This window comes from Scyliorhinus canicula, chromosome 6 (genome assembly GCF_902713615.1).
Source record: "Scyliorhinus canicula chromosome 6, sScyCan1.1, whole genome shotgun sequence".
Lineage (NCBI taxonomy): Eukaryota > Metazoa > Chordata > Chondrichthyes > Carcharhiniformes > Scyliorhinidae > Scyliorhinus > Scyliorhinus canicula.
Genome location: NC_052151.1, coordinates 144,268,196 through 144,288,229, shown reverse-complemented (window position 1 = coordinate 144,288,229; position 20,034 = coordinate 144,268,196). Strand labels below are relative to the sequence as shown.

The following is a 20,034-nucleotide window of genomic DNA, read 5'->3' as shown; positions in this document are numbered from 1 at the left end:
GCAGACCAGCAGCGCAGGTTCAATTCCCGTACCAGCCTTCCTGAACAGGCGCTGGAATGTGGTGACTGGAGGCTTTTTCACAGTAACTTTATTTGAAACCTACTTGTGACAATATGCAATTTTCATTTCATTTCATTTTTCATTTAATTTCATTTGTGTTACTTGTCTGTACTGTTTTTTTTAATAAAATGTGTAATATAGGAGCCCTTTCAATTCATTGCACCTGCTCTACCTTTTCATTAGAGCTACCTACTCCAATTCCGTTTCACTGCCCACTCTGCATATCACATTATACTCTTCCTGCCGTCACTGCTCAAGCCTCAGATTGAAATGAAAAATTGTGATTGATAACGTCACTGAAGCCCAACACTCAGAATTAAAGAATATGCTGCTAGCTTGGGACAGCAGGAATAATGTTCATAGGTCTCCTTCCCCATTTTAATCATTTCCTCTCGGAACCCTCCAAACTGGTTTCCAATAGGCAGCAGAGCTACACTGAGATCCACATCTACTTATTCAGGCAGATGTGAAAGACCTCATGGCAGTGTTAAGAGCAGGAGGTTTCTCCCAGCGTCCTATCCAATATTTATCCCTCAATTAACACCAAAATCAAATTAGCTGGTCATGTGCCTCATTCTTGTTTCTGGACCTTCCTATGTGCAATTTGGCTGATGCATTTGATGATGCAACAGTGATTATACTCTAAAAATAACTTATTGACTTTTAAACATTTTGGAACACATTGGACGTGAAAGCTTCAATGTAAACACAAGTTGTTTCAACAATAGCTCTTTGAACACAATGAATAATGCAAGCAAGGCAACAGGGTTTCAATTTAATACATTCACATATTAATAAAGTATGCTTCCTTGATAACTATACCAAATGTATCATCTACTGTGGGTGAATGTGTATCTCGAACAAGCAGGGCCATTGTTTCTGTAAGTGAAAGCAGTAGGTACAATGACAAAGAAGAAAGAACCTAATAATAAAATACACCATTGACAGAAAAGCTTTGTTTTGAAATTCAGTGGCCTCATCCATAAAACCAATACTCTTTTGTTACCTTTTTGTTACTTCCATTCCCACTTAAAAAAACTGGGTAACTGCACTCCTAAATTCCTCTGCTCCATCATGCTGTCAAGAATCTATTTTTCTTGTTTTGCAAAATTAACTACTTGATATTACTTTGCATTGAGTTGCATTTACCACCTGGCTTCCCAGTTTGCAAATCTGAAAATAGTGTTGAGGCATCATTTTTAGCAGAGTTTCATATCCCAGAAGTGGCAGTGTAGTTCTCAGATGACATACTCTTTTTACACTGGTCATAGATCTCTTCAATCTCAAGGTTCTTCATTTCAATCCTGTGATGCCAAAACCAATTTCATATATGTGACTAGAATGCTGGTTTCTGGCAGATTCTTGGGTGTCACAATGATACGATTTATGCATGAGTGATATTAACCTGTAATTTTTTTGGCTGACTAAACATATACTGAACTATTTAAAAATAACTTTTTGAAGACAAGGAAAGACACCAAGTAAAGATGGCTGCCACAAGTCACCTGACCTCTGGTATTGCAAGCTGACCAGCTTTTTTTCCAAGTTCCACTTTGGATTGAATTTCAAACATGACCAGGCACCCTCTTGGAATTTCACATCCGAGGATGGCAAGACTTACTTCAAGGGGATTTAATGAAAAATGTACACAGCTAACATTTGCATTCCTATAAGACTACCTCTCCAGCAGAGACAGAAGGTCAGCTAGAACAATGGTTATATGGAGATATGTCTTCCTTTCTCATCAAGATGATGGCTCAATTCAGGAGGTTAATGACTGGGACATTACAGAATCTACTCACCCCTTGGCCATGAAACAGAAGCAACTGTTGGATCAGACATGAGATAAACAATCCACTTCTGAAATCATTATGGGAAGACAGAGGTTATTTGATTCAAGTAAACACTTGAATGAAAAATGAAAATCGCTTATTGTCACGAATAGGCTTCAAATGAAGTTACTGTGAAAAGCCCCTAGTCACCACATTCCGGCACCTATTCGGGGAGGCTGTTACGGGAATCGAACCGTGCTGCTGGCCTGCTTGGTCTGCTTTTAAAGCCAGCGATTTAGCCCTGTGCTAAACAGCCCCTAAAATGAAAATTGCTTATTGTCACGAGTAGGTCTCACTTTGAAATTTCTTTAACGCAGCATGCAAGCTGCAAACAGCAGTTGAGCAGTAATGAAGCAGTAGGAATTCCCCCTCTCCTTTCCCAAGTTAAGGCCCGAGTGCGATTCTCCAGCAAATTACTAATTGGTCATTTTGGTGGGTTTGGCAGGGTGATTCCCGCCGGGTGTTTGCTTGCGATCCAGACCGGTAGTCAATCAGTCATTTCTTTGGAGCTTGGGGAGTGTCTCACTGGAAAATTCCACACTTCACATTTATTTTTGCAGTGGGGAACAAAAGTCCGCAGCAAGATCGGCTCCTCAGAGCTCGGGACCCAAATTTTAAAGGGTGCCCAGATCTCAAAGTTAATTTGAGGGTTCCACACAACTCCAACCACCGGAACACCCGCAGACATGGGCAAAACCCCTCGACCCAGAGGAGAACACCCCCATCACTAAAGATCTGCGTGACTCACACCCTCCCCTCCCCATGCATAAGTGTGACCCGCCCCCACAACCACCCATCCGCGGCGACAACCTCTCCCCAAGTGTATATAACTCACTATGGATTAGCTGATGGCACCCTACCTTTTGGCCCTCCCCCCATCCTTCATAAGCCTCCTTCACCCATCATACCCCCTTTTCATGGGCATGGCCCGATACCCTGCCCTTGGTTGTGCCAACCTGACACCTGGGCACTGCCCCAAAGTGTCAGTCTGGCACTCCTGCAGTCGGGGTGCTTGCGGCACTGCCCTGTCCCCGACCATCCGGGGGCTCCATGGCCATCACGTTTGGTCTCCTTTTTGGAGGCCAGTACCAATTTGCGCTGGCTCATTAAAATATTAGCTGGAACACGTCCAGCGAGGGGTGATCCAGATTGTGCCGGAAATAACGGGTCGGGTGCATTGTGCATGGCTCGAAATCAGTTTTGGGCTTCTCACGCTATGCACCCATGCAACAGGATTGGCACCAAGTGCAACACAGTGGAAAAATCAAGCCCCCTATCTATTACAATTTAAAAATCCAGCACAGAGACATCAAAAGGAACCGCAGATGCAAAACCCATTAACTGCTGGAAGATACATCTTATGGATTAAAAAGAAATTGACGAAATTCTCCGGCCATTGGGATTCTCTGTTTTCGCCAGAACCGCACCCCCGCCCATGGGGTTCCAGCGGCGTGGGGTGGCTACAGTAGAAATCCATTGACAAGCAGCGGGGTAGAAAATGCCGCCAAAGTGACCGGCACCGAGAAACACACGACTAGGAGACCGGAGAATCCAGCCCATTATCTCAGGCAATTGTAGTCACATGGACTTCAACTGTTCGAAAGGAATTGGAAAAAACTCTGCGGCAGCCATAGCAACCAGCCAAGGACTCAAATTAGCTTGAGAAAATCTTTCATCATTGAATTTAATTGAGGAAGTTGGTAACTATCTTCAGTATAATTTGCGGGTGTGTACACGTGTATGTGTGTGAGAATGCGGGTCTCAAATTTGAGAAGCGTAGGTTTACCTTTTTTTATCTGGTTTGCAATTTTTACTGGGTGGGTTTTTACCTTACAACAAAAACATCCTTTTTAATTTTAAATCTACAATCGCCTATCAGACGTGTTTCTTTGCAAGCAGTACATAAATGATTAAACACAGTAATTGAGTAGAATGCCTCCAGTCTCTCTAAATTCACAAAAAATCAAGTTATGTCACAAACTGACTTGGAGTGGTAGAATAGGGGAGTCATCTTCAGCTCTCATATGGCTGTAACTTGTGTAGTTTAATATGGCACATCGAAAAGAGTCAGCTCATGACAGGATTAATCCCAGTCAGTAACCATTTGATGCACAACCGATAAATTAGCTCTGACCGCCAGGCTCTTCCACAGTAACACATTTCACAATTTCATTTCACATTTCACAAAGAATCAATAGTGGCCCTCATTCAAGAACTACTTGTTCACAACTATCTTTTCTTGTACAAACCATCTCACCGCTTTCCACTGTTAAATTGGTCACTTCAGCAGTTCTTCTCTTTTTGGCAGGGACTCAAAGTTATAGTACAAAGTCAAACAAGTTGAACTTCACTCAATGTTAACTTGCACGAGCAGCATTGGGCTTGCAAGTGAATTATAGGAGGACAACTGTTTAGATTAAGCTGAAGAGGTGGAGGAAGAAGGGAAAATATGTGCCTTCCAGGGATTCTTAAAACTGTAAATTAGGCTTAGTTGTGTCAACATCTTTTTTTTAAAGAAGTGAAATGAAATGGCCACTTTTCTTCTAACATAAACAAAGTTAATGCAAATTTCAACAGGACAGCTTCATGGTTTCAACTTCCTCCGCCAATGTGGATAACCATTAAAATTATTTGAAAGGTCCGAGGTCAAGATGCTGCAGTGTCTTTGGACCTGTGCAGGATTCCCAAAGAACTGAAGAAATATTTATTCCAAATTTTCAACACTTTTACAATTTACAATAGTAACAAAATCCAAAAAACACCTTAAAGCCTCCATCCACCCATACCCTGATGGGGTCAGCGAGCGTGGCTGGGACCTGTCCACTCTTGGCTCAGGCACTGTGTTCCAATCTACCCCCAAAATCAACTCATGGGTATCCAGATTTGTTTTCTTCACGAATTCCGTATCATCCCAAATGGGGGCATATAGGCTTACCAAAGCCACCAACATCTCCTTCCAGTCACTATCACGCACTTGCCCTCTGATCCGCCACCACATTCTCCATCTAGAATCTCACTGGCTTGTCCACCCCGAGCTCTCAAATTCCGAATGCAACATCTGGCTCTTCCTAAGCCTCATCGGGTCCTTCACCCTCAGATGGGTCTCTTGCAGCATCACCACATTGGCCTTTCAATCCATCAATTGCACAAAACTCTCACTCTCTTCACCGGTCCCCCACCCCTCACATTCCATGTCACCATTCTGACTGGGGGTCTCTTACCCCACCCCTCCTATCTGCCATCACTCTTACACAAGGCCCTGTGCATCCGTCCAGACTGGCCTCATCCTTTTGTTACCATGGGCCCTCACTCCCCTCCAAGAATCCCCCCCCATTCACTTCCTCTTGCAAACATCTCACCCAATATCGATCCCCTCCCCTCACCATTCACACCTCCCAGGTCCCTTCCCCCAACCACACTCCCGTTCACTAGTGAACCTTCGTTTGCTAGTGCGGTGAACCCTTCCAGAGCACCTTCTACTCTCCACCCATCCTCAATAACCCAACCCCTCATGCCCAAAAACCCATAAAGAAAAAAAGCACATCCATAAGGAGAAACAAGAACACATGTAAACCCCACCCCCATTAAGAGACAAAAAACAAGGGAAAAATTCAAAAAGAAAACATTCCCAGTCCACACCAACAAAGTCCAGGACCCAAATCTCATCTCAGTCTGAGACCTTCGGCCTTAATGAACGCCTCCGCTGTCTACTTGGGCTCAAAATAAAAGTTTTTTGAATTATGAGTCAGTCTCAGCTTTTCAGGGTAGACCACTCCTAACTTGCCTGCTGCTGCACAATGCTGGCTTCACCTGTCCAAAGGCCGCCAACCGATCTTGGTATGTATGTATACCAAGGCCTTCCCACTTCAAAACACGCCTCTGCTTCGCCCAGCTCAAAACCTTCCTTTTCTTCGCAGGGAGGAGCAGGAGCGGAGGTGACGTGGACCAGGAGGGCTGGTGGGTAGGTAAGTGATCCTATATATTTGGGCGGCGGCTAAACTCGAGACACTACACGTGTAGTGTCTCCCACCCACCCTCCTCCCCAGCCTCCTCCAAATCAGGGGCTGGTTTAGCTCACTGGGCTAAATCGCTGGCTTTTAAAGCAGACCAAGCAGGCCAGCAGCACGGTTCGATTCCCGTATCAGCCTTCCCGGACAGGCGCCGGAATGTGGCGACTAGGGGCTTTTCACAGTAACTTCATTGAAGCCTACTCGTGACAATAAGCGATTTTCATTTCATTTTTCATTTCCTCTAACCAATTTGATAAGGTAAAGTGTTTTTTTTAAACTCTTATTTGGTATAAGTTTATTATTGAGTATTATAGTAGTTGAATTAGCTTTTATTTAGCAGAGAAGTACTTGAAATTATTTAACATAAATTTGTAAACGTTAATTAAGTAAGTAGAGATGGCTGGACAGGTGATGTTGTAGCTGTATGATGTGGGAGCTGGCTGATCCCATTGTGAATGGCAGTGACCACATCTGCAGCAAGTGTTGGTTGCTGGAAGAACTCCGGATCAGAATTGATGATCTGGAGTCTGAGCTTCAAACTCTGCGGCACATCCGGGAGGGGGAGAATTACCTGGACGTTTTGCTTCAGGAAGCAGTCACACCCGGTAGATTAAGTAATTCAAATTCAGTAAGTGTTCAGGAAAAACAGGGTGTGATTGTAAGTGAGGCAGGTAGGGGGATTCGGAGTTCAGGAGTGCAGGAGCCTCAGCCCTTGACCTTGTCCAACAGGTATGAGATTCTTGCTCCCTGTGCAGATGAGGAAAAGGGCTGTGGACAGGATGCGCCAGCTGACCATGGCACCATGGTGCAAAAGGCCATTCAAGAGGGGGGAGCAAAAAGACAAGTAGTTGTTATAGGGGACTCTATAATTAGAGGGACAGATAGTATCCTTTGCAAGCCGGATAGGGAGTCCCGCATTGTGTGTTGCCTGCCCGGTGCCAGGGTGCGGGACATCTCCGATCGGCTTGAAAGGATACTGTAGCGGGAGGGGGAGGATCCAGTTGTTGTGGTCCACGTTGGGACTAACAACATAGGCAAGGCTAGGGTGGAGGACCTGTTTGGGGATTATCAAGCACTAGGAAGGAAATTGAAGAACAGGTCCTCGAGGGTCATAATCTCCGGATTACTGCCCGAGCCACGTGCTATTTGGCATAGGGATAAGAAAGTTAGGGAAGTAAATACGCGGCTAAGGGATTGGTGTGGGAAAGAGGGATTCCATTTCATGGGGCATTGGCACCAGTTTTGGAACCGGGGTGATCTGTACCGTTGGGACGGTCTCCACCTGAACCGATCTGGAACCAGTGTTCTAGCGAAAAGGATAAATAGGGTGGTCAGTAGGACTTTAAACTTCTGAGTCGGGGGGAAGGGAAAGCGACAGGGAGTAGGGAGTTAAATGGAAGGATAAGCAGCAGGTTAGCATGTGTGCAGGTGGGTTTAAGTTGAAGGCAGACTAGGAATGAAGCAAAAAGGAAGGATAACTTAGGACATCTCATGATGTCCAATTTCTCTAATAATAATAAGAAAGTCAGCATTAAGGCACGTTACCTGAATGCTCGTAGCATTCGTAACAAAGTTGATGAATTAACGGCACAAATCATCGCGAATGAATATGACTTGATAGCCATTACGGAGACATGGTTGCAGGATGGTCACAACTGGGAGTTAAAAATCCAGGGGTACCAGACGTTTCGGAGGGATAGACAGGTACGTAAGGGAGGTGGAGTAGCACTAATAATCAAGGACGACATCAGGGTGGCATTGAGGGATGATATAGGTTCTATGGGGAATGAGGTTGAATCCATTTGGGTAGAAATTAGAAGTTCTAAGAAGAAAAAGACACTGATAGGCGTAGTCTATAGGCCACCAAATAATAGCATCACACTGGGACGGGCAGTAAATGAAGAGATAACTAATGCCTGTGAAAAGAGTACAGCAGTTATCATGGGAGATTTCAATCTGCATATAGATTGGTCAAATCAGCTCGGTCAGGGTAGCCTTGAAGAGGAGTTTGTTGAATGTATCCAGGATAGTTTTCTGGAACAATATGTAATGGAACCGACGAGAGAGCAAGCTATCCTAGATCTGGTCCTGTGTAATGAGGCAGGAATAATTAATGACCTCATCGTTAGGGATCCTCTTGGGAGGAGTGATCACAGCATGGTTGAATTTAGTATACAGATGGCGAGTGTGATGATAGAATCCAATACCAGGGTCCTATGCTTGAACAAAGGGGACTACGATAGAATGAGGAAGGACCTTGCTAAAGTAGACTGGAAACAAATATTTTATGGTAGGACAGTTGAGGAGCAGTGGAGTACTTTCAAAGAAATCTTTCATAGTGCTCAACAAAAGTATATTCCAGTGAGAAGGAAGAATTGTAAAAAAGAGGTAATCTACCATGGGCATCTAAGGAGATACATGAGGCTGTCAAATTGAAAGAGAAGGCTTACAAAGTGGCCAAGATCAGCAGGAAACTAGAAGATTGGGAAAACTTTAAAGGTCAGCAGAAAGCCACGAAAAGAGCCATAAAAAAGTAAGATAGAACATGAAAAAAACTGGCACAGAATACAAGGACAGATAGCAAAAGTTTTATAATTATAAAACTACAAAGTGGCTAAAGTAAACATTGGTCCGTTACATGATGAGAGTGGTCATTTAGTTATGGGATATGATGAAATGGCGGCGGCATTGAACAAATATTTTGTATCGGTCTTCACAGTGGAGGACACTAATAACTTGCCAGCAATTGACCGAGAGAAGAAGGTAGGTGAGGACCTGGAAACCATTACTATCACGAAAGAGCAAGTGTTGGGCAAGCTAATGGAGCTCAGGATAGAAAAGTCTCCTGGCCCTGAAGGAATGCATCCCAGGGTACTGAAAGAGATGGCTGGAGTAATAGCAGATGCACTGGCGGTAATTTTCCAAAATTCGCTGAACACTAGGGCAGTCCCAGAGGATTGGAAAACAGCAAATGTGACGCCACTGTTTAAAAAGGGAAGTAGACAAAAGATGGGGAATTATAGACCAGTTAGCTTAACCTCTGTCGTGGGGAAGATGCTTGAGTCTATTATCAAGAAAGCGATAGGAGGGCACCTCGATAAAAATTGTCCCATTGAACGGACGCAGCATGGATTCATGAGGGGCAGGTCATGCTTGACAAAGACATTTCGAGCAAGGTAGACAAAGGGGACCCAGTGGATGGGTGTACCTAGATTTCCAAAAGGCCTTTGACAAGGTACCGCACAAGAGGCTGCTGCATAAGATAAGGATGCATGGTGTTAAGGGTAGAGTACTAGCATGGATAGAGGATTGGTTGTCTAACAGGAAACAAAGAGTGGGAATAAATGAGTGCTATTCTGGCTGGCAATCAGTGACGAGTGGTGTGCCTCAGGGATCGTGGTTGGGACCACAATTAGTTACAATTTATATAGACGATTTGGAGTTGGGAACTACGTGTAAGGTATCCAAGTTTGCAGATGACACGAAGGTGTGTGGCAGAGCAAAGTGTACTGAGGACTGTAAACCTTACAGAGGAACATTGACACATTGAGTGAGTGGGCAAAGGTCTGGCAGATGGAGTATAATGTCAATAAGTGTGAAGTCATGCATTTTGGTAGGAGTAACAATAGAACGGATTATTACTTAAATGGTAAAAAGCTGCAGCATGCTGCTATGCAGAGGGACCTGGGTGTACTTGTGCATGAGTCACAGAAGGTTGGTCTGCAGGTGCAACAAGTAATTAGGAAGGCACATGAATTTGTCCTTCGTTGCGAAGGGGATTGAGTTTTAAAAGTAGAGAGGTAATGTTGCAGTTGTACAAGGTGCTGGTGAGGCCACACTGGAGTACTGTGTGCAGTTTTGGTCTCCACATTTGAGAAAGGATGTGCTAGCACTAGAGGGTGGTGCAGAGGAGGTTCACTAGGCTGATTCCGGAATTGAGGGGGTTATCGTATGAGGAGAGGCTGAGTAGATTGGGATTATATTCACTGGAATTCAGAAGGTTGAGGGGGATATAGTAGAAACATATAAAATTTTGAAGGGAATGGATAAGATAGAAGTAGAAGGATGTTTCCACTGGTAGGTGAAAGTAGGACAAGAGGGCATAGCCTCAAGATTAGGGGGGGCAGATTTAGGACTGAATCAAGGAGGAACTTCTTCACTCAGAGGGTGGTTAAAGTATGGAATTCCCTACCGAAAGGAGTAGTAGACGCTACTTCATTGAATATATTTAAGATAGGGTAGATGTTGTTTTGAAAATAAAGGAATTACGGGATGTGGCGAGAATGCGGGTAAGTGGTTCTGAGACCACAAAAAGATCAGCCATGATCTTATAGAATGGCGGAGCAGGCTCGAAGGGCCGGACGGTCTACTTCGGCTCCTAGTTCTTATGTTCTCCTCAAGAGGTAGCTCATTTGCCTTTGGTAGCTCATTTGTTTTAATCTTCGGCCGAAGTGGGCAATGTCCAGCTCATGGGGGAGGGCTCTTCTACCTCCCCATCAACTTGGGTGAACATCAGGGACAGCATGGTGGCACAGTGGTTAGCACTGCTGCACAGGGCGTCGCGGTCCCAGGTTCGATCCCGGCTCTGGGTCACTGTCCGTGTGGAGTTTGCACATTCTCCCCGTGCTTGCGTGGGTTTCGCCCCCACAACCCAAAGATGTGCAGGGTAGGTGGATTGGTCACGCTAGATTGCCTCTCAATTGTAAAAAATGAATTGGGTAAATTTATATTAAATTTATATTTAAAAAAAAAAACCTGGTGAAAATCTTCGCAAAATACTCAGTCGGCCTTGGGCCTCCACCCCCGTTGGCAGGCCCAAGATCCTCAAAGTTTGTCTCCTTGATCTGTTTTCCAGGTCCTTCACCTTGACTCTGAGCCCTTCATTGACCTCCCTTCATCTTCTCCCCTTGCTCCTGCACCTCGACCGTCATCGTTAATACAACCTTTATCGTGGCTAGCGCGTCCTCCACCCACTTTTAAGCTAAGCTGTCACCTTCCTTCGAAGTACCTCTAAATGTTTGGCCTTTCAACCTCCACCCGACCCCAACTCAGCCAGAGTTTCAATCGTGATGGGATGCCTTGCTAAAATCCATGCATACGACATCAAATGCTCAAACTCCTTATGGCTTCTCACACCAGCTCATTCAAAAGGTAGAAAATGGGCAAAAAAAAAAACAGAGACTCCAGTAGGAGCCGCCTAATGTGCTACCTCCACCTACATGTCGCCACTGGAATTCCCAAGAATACATTTTCTTACCCAATCATCTATTGACTGTCCTGTTGAGTTTGTTTCAAAGTAAAGGAAGTTGCCAAGACAAGGCAAAGCTTCCTGGAGAAATTTGTAAAACAACTTGGTCTTTGGGAGAAAAATTACATGGTTAAACACCTTGTCAAGCTAGCTGCATCTGGAAAAGGCTCAAAAGAAGATGAAAAAAGCAACATTTTCAGCACCTAAATGCAGCTATTACCAGATGACACAAAATTACTCAAACAAGCCAAGCAGATTGCAATCCCATCTACTAAATCCTGATGTGATTTAAATTTGACATCTCTGTGCTGCAGAGTTTCACACATCTGTGTGCTCAACATTTTGCTGGTACTTGGGAGCATATTCTTTTCATTGGTTGTAAAAGATCAATGAGTGTTAATTACAACAATAATTAAAAGTAAGCTATAAATGGTGCGTTCAGTGTTCTTAGAATGTGAGAATCACTGCCATAAATTGTTGCTGAGTTTGCAAGCTAATACGTAGAAAAGGGGACTGTTTGTTTGTTTGAAAAAGATAAAGAATGCAAGACATGGAGAGTGAAGAGCAGAAAGGGACTCATAATAATAAACTTTATTTATGTCACAAGTAGGATTACATTAACACTGCAATTAAGTGACTGTGAAAATTCCCTAGTCGCCACACTCTGGTGCCTGTTCGGGTAATGAGGGAGAATTCAGAAAGTCCAATTCACCTAACAGCATGTCATTCGGGACTTTGTGGGAGGGAACTGGAGCACCCGGAGGAAACCCATGCAGACACGGAGAGAACGTGCAGACTTCGCACAGCCAGTGATCCAAGCCAGGAATCGAACCTGGGTCCCTGGCATGGTGAAGTAACAGTGCTAACCACTGTGCCGCCACTCAAAGTAGACAAGGAGAAAATCAGAAACGCAGATGGGCTAATAGGTCCATTGTGGAGTGGTGATGTATTCTGCACTTTGGCAACAAGTTAAGCATTTTAGTTGATGGTGGTGCTCTTAAAGGGACACCTTAAAATAGCAGAATCAAAAGTAAACAGTAATGCAAAACATTCATGCAATCTGCAAAGCTGTAACTTTGAACACTGATGAACAGGATCACTAAGTAGTAACAGTACATAAATAAAGTTATTTAGGTCAAGAAAGTCTAATAATTTTACCAACTTTAATAAATGTTGCTAGATTCTCCCTACCCGGCGGGGTGGGGGTCCCGGCGTACCGGAGTGGCGAGAACCACTCCGGCGTCGGGCCTCCCCAAAGGTGTGGAATTCTCGGCACCTTTAGGGGCTAGGCCCGCGCCGGAGTGGTTGGCGCCCCGCCGACCAGTGCGAATGGCCTTTGGCGCCCGCCGACCAGCGTGAACAGCTGGCTGAAAGGCTTTCGCCGGCTGGTGTGAGTCCGTGCATGCGACGGAGCGTCAGCGACTGCTGACGTCAGCTCGGCGCATGCGTGGTGGAGGGGGTCTCTTCCGCTTCCGCCATGGTGGAGGCCGTGGCGGCGGCGGAAGAAAAGAGTGCCCCCATGGCACTGCCCCCCTGATCGGTGGGCCCTGATGGCGGGGCCAGGCCACCGTGGGGGCACCCCCCGTGGTCAGATTGCCCCGCGCCCTCCCCAGAACCCCCGGGGCCCGCTCCCGCCGGCACCAGAGGTGCTCTGATTCCGCCGGCGGGATTGGCCTGTCAGCAGCGGGACTTCGGCCCATCGCGGGCAGGAGAATTGCCCGCGGGGGGACCACCGACCAGTGCGGCGTGATTCCCACCCCCGCCGATTCCCGGGTGGCAGAGAATTTCCGGCCACGGTGGGGGTGGGATTTACGCCGGCCCCGGGCGATTCCCGACCCTGCGGGGGGGGGGGGGGGGGGGGGGGGGGGGGGGGGTCGGAGAAAACCGCCCCTTACTTTTAGCTCATTGATAGTATGCTGTTGCTGCATATCTCTGTTTAGGTGAAATTAAGGTCCGGAAACATACATATTGTCTGAATTTTTATGTGCATTTTAACTGCTGCTTCTGACTCGATACCAATATCTCTATTTTTTTAATTCTTGGTTCCTTTCTCTCCCTTGTCTCCTCTCCTAGCTTCAGAGCCACGGCTCCTTTCCTTTCTGCCTTTGAGTTTGCTCTCATTTGCAATTCCTACTCCAAACCATCCTTTGTTTAAATTTTGCTCCTACCATTCATCACAGGCTCGATTTAATCTTGAATATGCCCACAGTTACTTTTAGTGCTTTGCTTAGCATTCCGCTTCCTCACCAAATCAAACCTCTCCTCTGCAGCAGCGCTGAAATGTTCTCTCGCTTATGCCTCACCCCTTTTAATACTTTCTCTTGACCCCAGCACCTGCTCCCTCAATGGCAGCTGCATTAACATGCTGACCACCAAGCTTACCCTGCAGACTGCCCCCCCCCCCCCCTTCTGGATGACCTCTAAATGGCTCCCCCCTCCCTTTGAAAACCAATGTCATCAGCCCCCTCCTAAATAAAATACTACTATCTCTCTGAACTTGCCAGCCTTCGACAACAGATAAAAACAAATTATTGTGGATGCTGGAATCTGAAACCAAAGAGAAAATGCTGGAAAATCTCAGCAGGTCTGACAGCATCTGTAGGGAGAGAAAAGAGCTAACGTTTCGAGTCCAGATGACTAGCTTTGACAAAGGGTCACCCCCCCCCCCCCCCATGAAAATAAAAGCAAAGCACAGCTGAAGCCAACAAGGGTAGGGGGAAGGGACAGGGGCGTACGCAAGGGGAGGGGAAGAAGACCATAGACTGAACCAGAGGGCGGCCAAACGTACATAGGACCAATTAAAAGATAGACAAAATGGGCAGCACGGTGGCACAGTGGTTAGCATTGCTGCCTACGGCGCTAAGGACCCGGGTTCGAATCCCGGCTCTGAGTCACTATCCGTAAGGAGTTTGCACATTCTCCCCGTGCCTGCGTGGGTTTCACCCCCACAACCCAAAAGATGTGCAGGGTAGGTGGATTGGCCATGCTAAATTGCCCCTTAATTGGAAAAAATAATTGGCTACTCTAAATTTATTTTAAAAAATAGACAAAATAACTGTTTCTGTACAATAAAATAAATTAACATGGGTAAAAGAAATGTGATGTATATATTCAATTGTTTATAAATATGAGAAATGCCAATAAAATGATTTTGAAAAACAAATTACATCCTTTGTAACAGTAACCAGGTGTATTATCTTCCCTCATCACCCCTTCAACCGTGCTCAGCCACATAACGCTACTTCAAAGCCTCTGTTCCATTGTTTATTTCAGTGGGACTACCCTTACTCTTGCCGATCCAATTGTACCCAGGGAATCACCAGTAAAGGCATTTCGCCCCCTCCCTATGCTGTTCCTCTGGAATTCTCCAAGGATCTTTGCCTCATTCTCTATCTTGCCTACCTGTCACCCCTTGGTGATATAATCCAAATACATACACTTTCCATATTCATGCTCATGATAGACAGTTCTACTTTCTGAGCAACTATTTTGACCACCACCCCTATCCCTCACTGCCCTTGAATTGCCAAACTACTTGTCTGGCATTCTGTCTCAGATGAGCCAGCATTTGTTCAAGCCAAACCAGGATAAGTTTGAAGCATTTGCAACCGGGCCCACCCCCCCTCATCAGTCCACCCCCCCCCCCCCCCCCCCCCCCCCCCCCGGCCAACCCATGGCACCAATTCCAACCCTCTTTCCAGCCATTACTGCATACTGAATCAGACTTTTGCCATCTCCGAAAGAAGGTTAAAAAAGTATAATTCATACTTCTGTCACCTTTAGGCTCAAATATTCCAAAATTCCTAATGGTCTCCTGCCCTTCTATGCTATATAAACTTTGGCTCATCCAAATCCCTGCCACCCATATCTTAAACATGATTGTCTATCGCACCCATGATGATATACATTAGCTTCCAGTTCTCTACAGTCTAAAATTTAAAACTGTACATTGAAAGTCTTCACACTTTCTCATCTCGGTTACATTCTCCAGTGCTACGGCTCCATCTCTACTTTGGTCACATGTTTCCTTTTGAAATTGTTTGCTTCCACCATACTCACAGGAAATGAATTGCAGATCATTGCCACTCGCTTCGTCCTCACAAATTCCCTACATTTCTTGCTCAAAACCGTAAATCTGTATCCCCTAGTTCTTGTACAATTAGCTATTGAAATCTCCCTTCAGTCTCCTTTGCTCAAAACAGAAGAATCCTAGCTTCTCCAACCTGACCTGACCTTGTAGCCAATGTCCATAGTTTCTACAACCATTCAGGTAAGTTTCCTGACATCCTATCAAGAGCGCTTGATTGTAACCACGGCAATAACAGACGGAATTTTGGAGGGTAATCTGTAAGTTTTACAAGAAATGTTTCCCATATCTGCCCCCCACCCCATGATCCCCTTCCCCTACCCCAAGCTCCTCAGTGCAATGGCCAAGGGCTCTACAGCCAAAGCAAACAGCGGGGGAGACACGGGGCATCCCTGCCTCATATCCCGATGTAATACAAAATGCCTTGAATTCATACTGTTTGTACGCATGCTCGCCATCGGCTCCTTATATAGTAGCTGCACCCACGTCACAAACTTTGGCCCAATCCCAAATTTCTCCAGTACCACCACCAAATAACTCCACACCACACCGGTCAAATACCTTCTCCACATCTATCTCCCTCCCCTCTGCGGGAGAAAGCACCACATTCAACGACCTCCTCATATTCAACAACAGTTGTTTTCTTTTACAAACCCCGTCTGGTCCTCACAGATCACCTTTGGGAGACACCCTTCCAACCTTAATGCCAACACCTTTTCCAGTATGTTGGCATTTACATTCAGCAGAGATATGGGCCTATATGACCCACACTCCACCGGATCCTTGTCCTTCTGTGACAATGACGAGATGGAAGCCTCCCCCATTGTTTGCGGCAAGACACCCAAGGTGCCCTCAAACATTCCCACCATCAACGATGCCAACTTGTCCTTAAATGTTTTATAAAAGTTGAGCTGGAACCCATTGGGCCTCACTGCCTTCATCCACCCAATCGCCAGCTTCACCTCCTACTCCCCAATTAACTCCTCCAACCCTGCCCTCTCCGCCTCTCCCTACATCGGACATTCCACCCCACCTAGAAACTCCCTCATCTCCCACACCTCCTTCGACCTATACAAATCCCTATAAAATTCCGCAAACGCCTTATTAATCTTATCTGGAGCCAACTCCTCCCCGCCTTGTTCAGCACCCAAACTATCTCCCTCGCTGCGACCTTCCTCCGGAGCTGGAGCTGAGCCACCAACCAATGCCCTGCCTTCTCCCCATACTCATAGGCGGATTTTCTCGCCCTTCTCAACTGACGCACTGCTTTCCCCGTAGAGAATAGGTCGAACGCCGTCTGCAACACTTTCCTCTTTGTCAGGAGAGCCGGGTCCAGGTCCCCTGCGTACCTCCCATCTACCTCCAAGATCCTTTCTATCATCCGCATTCCTTTCTATTAACCTTAGCCTTAAATGAGATCACCTCACCCCTCACCACTGCCTTCAGAGCCTCCCAGACCACCCCCCCCCGAGACCTCCCCCGTGAAATTAAACCCCACATACTCCTCAGTCACTTTCCCAACCTTGTCAGAAGCTCCGGTCCGCAAATAGGCCCACATCCATTCTCAACCACTAAATGAATACTTTTCGTCAGTATTCACTCAAGAAAAAGATAATATTGTAGAGGAGAATGCTGAGACCCAGGCTATTAGAATAGATGGCATTGAGGTGCGTAGGGAAGAAGTGTTGGCAATTCTGGACAAGGTGAAAATAGATAAGTCCCCGGGGCCGGATGGGATTTATCCTAGGATTCTCTGGGAAGCCAGGGAAGAGATTGCTGAGCCTTTGGCTTTGATTTTTAGGTCATCGTTGGCTACAGGAATAGTGCCAGAGGACTGGAGGATAGCAAATGTGGTCCCTTTGTTCAAGAAGGGGAGTAGAGATAACCCCGGTAACTATAGGCCGGTGAGCCTAACGTCTGTGGTGGGTAAAGTCTTGGAGAGGATTATAAAAGATACGATTTATAATCACCTAGATAGGAATAATATGATTAGGGACAGTCAGCATGGTTTTGTGAAGGGTAGGTCATGCCTCACAAACCTTATCGAGTTCTTTGAGAAGGTGACTGAACAGGTTGACGAGGGTAGAGCAGTTGATGTGGTGTATATGGATTTCAGTAAAGCGTTTGATAAGGTTCCCCACGGTCGGCTATTGCAGAAAATACAGAGGCTGGGGATTGAGGGTGATTTAGAGATGTGGATCAGAATTGGCTAGTTGAAAGAAGACAGAGAGTGGTAGTTGATGGGAAATGTTCAGAATGGAGTTCAGTTACGAGTGGCGTACCACAAGGATCTGTTCTGGGGCCGTTGCTGTTTGTCATTTTTATAAATGACCTAGAGGAGGGCGCGGAAGGATGGGTGAGTAAATTTGCTGATGACACTAAAGTCGGTGGAGTTGTAGACAGTGCGGAAGGATGTTGCAGGTTACAGAGGGACATAGATAAGCTGCAGAGCTGGGCTGAGAGGTGGCAAATGGAGTTTAATGTGGAGAAGTGTGAGGTGATTCACTTTGGAAAGAATAACAGAAATGTGGAATATTTGGCTAATGGTAAAATTCTTGGTAGTGTGGATGAGCAGAGGGATCTCGGTGTCCATGTACATAGATCCCTGAAAGTTGCCACCCAGGTTGATAGGGTTGTGAAGAAGGCCTATGGTGTGTTGGCCTTTATTGGTAGAGGGATTGAGTTCCGGAGCCATGAGGTCATGTTGCAGTTGTACAAAACTCTAGTACGGCCGCATTTGGAGTATTGCGTACAGTTCTGGTCGCCTCATTATAGGAAGGACGTGGAAGCTTTGGAACGGGTGCAGAGGAGATTTACCAGGATGTTGCCTGGTATGGAGGGAAAATCTTATGAGGAAAGGCTGATGGACTTGAGGTTGTTTTCGTTAGAGAGAAGAAGGTTAAGAGGTGACTTAATAGAGGCATACAAATGATCAGAGGGTTAGATAGGGTGGACAGCGAGAGACTTCTCCCGCGGATGGAGGTGGCTAGCACGAGGGGACATAGCCTTAAATTGAGGGGTAATAGATATAGGACAGAGGTCAGAGGTGGGTTTTTTACGCAAAGAGTGGTGAGGCCGTGGAATGCCCTACCTGCAACAGTAGTGAACTCGCCAACATTGGGGGCATTTTAAAAGTTTATTGGATAAGCATATGGATGGTAAGGGCATAGTGTAGGTTAGATGGCCTTTAGATTTTTTCCATGTCGGTGCAACATCGAGGGCCGAAGGGCCTGTACTGCGCTGTATCGTTCTATGTTCTATGTTCTATGTTCAACCCCAGCCTCTGAGCTGCCCCCTTCTCGAAAACCACATCCATCCAATGCAGAGCGAGATCTGAAATCACAATTGCTGGGTTCTCCAACCTCTTAACCCCAGACATCAGCAGTTTTCCCACCACAAAAAACTCAATCCTCGAATACACCTTGTGCACCAAGGAGAAAAACAAATACTCTCAATCCCTTGGATGCAAAAACCACCACAGAGCGACTATTTAAATCTCTCTCATCAACTCAGCCAACACCTTCACCCTCCTCAGCTGTATCAGTGAGCGCGGCTGAGATCTGTCCACCATCGGTTCCAACACTACATTCCAGTCCCCTTCTACTATCAGCTCACGGGTATCCAATTCCGGGATGGCACCCAGCACGCTCCTCACAAACCCTGCATCGTTCCAGTTGTGACCATATACGCTCACCAGCGTCACAACCCTCCCCTCTAATGGACCCGTCACTACCACGTTCCTGCCCCCCTGATCAGCCACCACCTTCTCCAGTAGCACAGTGGTTTGCACTGTTGCTCCACAGCACCAGGGTTCCAGGTTCGATTCCGGCTTGGGCCACTATCTGTGCGGAGTCTGCATGTTCTCCCCGTGTCTGCGTAGGTTTCCTCCAGGCGCTCCAGTTTCCTCCTACAAGTCCCAGAAGACGTGCTTTTTAGGTGAATTGGACATTCTGAATTTTCCCTCAGTGTACCCAACAGGCGCCGGGATGTAGCGACTAGGTGCTTTTCACAGTAACTTCATTGCAGTGTTAATGTAAGCCTACTTGTGACAATAATAAAAGTGTATAAGATTATTATCTGAAACTTCACCATCTTGCCCACCAATATTGCTACCTCCCGAGCCCTGTCAAACCCTGAAAACTCTTTATCTCTTCACTAGTCCCCCTAACCCCCTCACATTTCACGTCACTATTCTGACCGTGGGTCTCACCCCCCCCCCCCCACCCCCCCCCCCCCCCTCCCCTCCCTCCTTCCATCATCATCATAACCCCGAACGTTGCCCCTCTGACCTGGCGTAACCCACCCTTTTGTTACTGTCAAACCCCCTCCCTCCCACCCTCCCAGAATGCCTGATCCACTACCTCTTGAAAAACCTTTTCCAGTATTGATCCTCTTCCCTGACCTTTCACACTTTCCAGGCCCATCGAAACCTGTTCGACCAGGTTCCAATGATCACGGCCTCTCCCCCACCACACTCCTGACCATTAGTTAACCTTCACTAGTGCGGTGACCCCTGCCAAAAACCCCACTCCTCCCATTCCTCTCCTCAGTAAACCAGCCCCACATATCCCAACAATCCCCCATCTCCCTCATATTAAAGAACAGTACAAAACCACCCACAGAACAAAGACAAACCCAAAACCCCATGCATATGTGAACAAATATAAACAAAGGTAAACTACCTCCCCCCCCCATTCAAAAGTCAGAAAAATTAAAAACCCGCATCAAATAGAAACCCTTCAAAGAAAAAAACCCACAATCCCCATCCCCTCAAACCGACCAAGTCCCAACACTCAT

General features: G+C 46.2%; 1 protein-coding gene across 2 annotated transcripts in view; it reads right to left on the bottom strand.

The window, feature by feature from the left end:
• nbas (NBAS subunit of NRZ tethering complex) overlaps positions 1 to 20,034 on the bottom strand; it is a 339,860-nt gene that overhangs the window by 107,087 nt on the left and 212,739 nt on the right. The gene's annotated exons all lie outside the window — the stretch shown is intronic.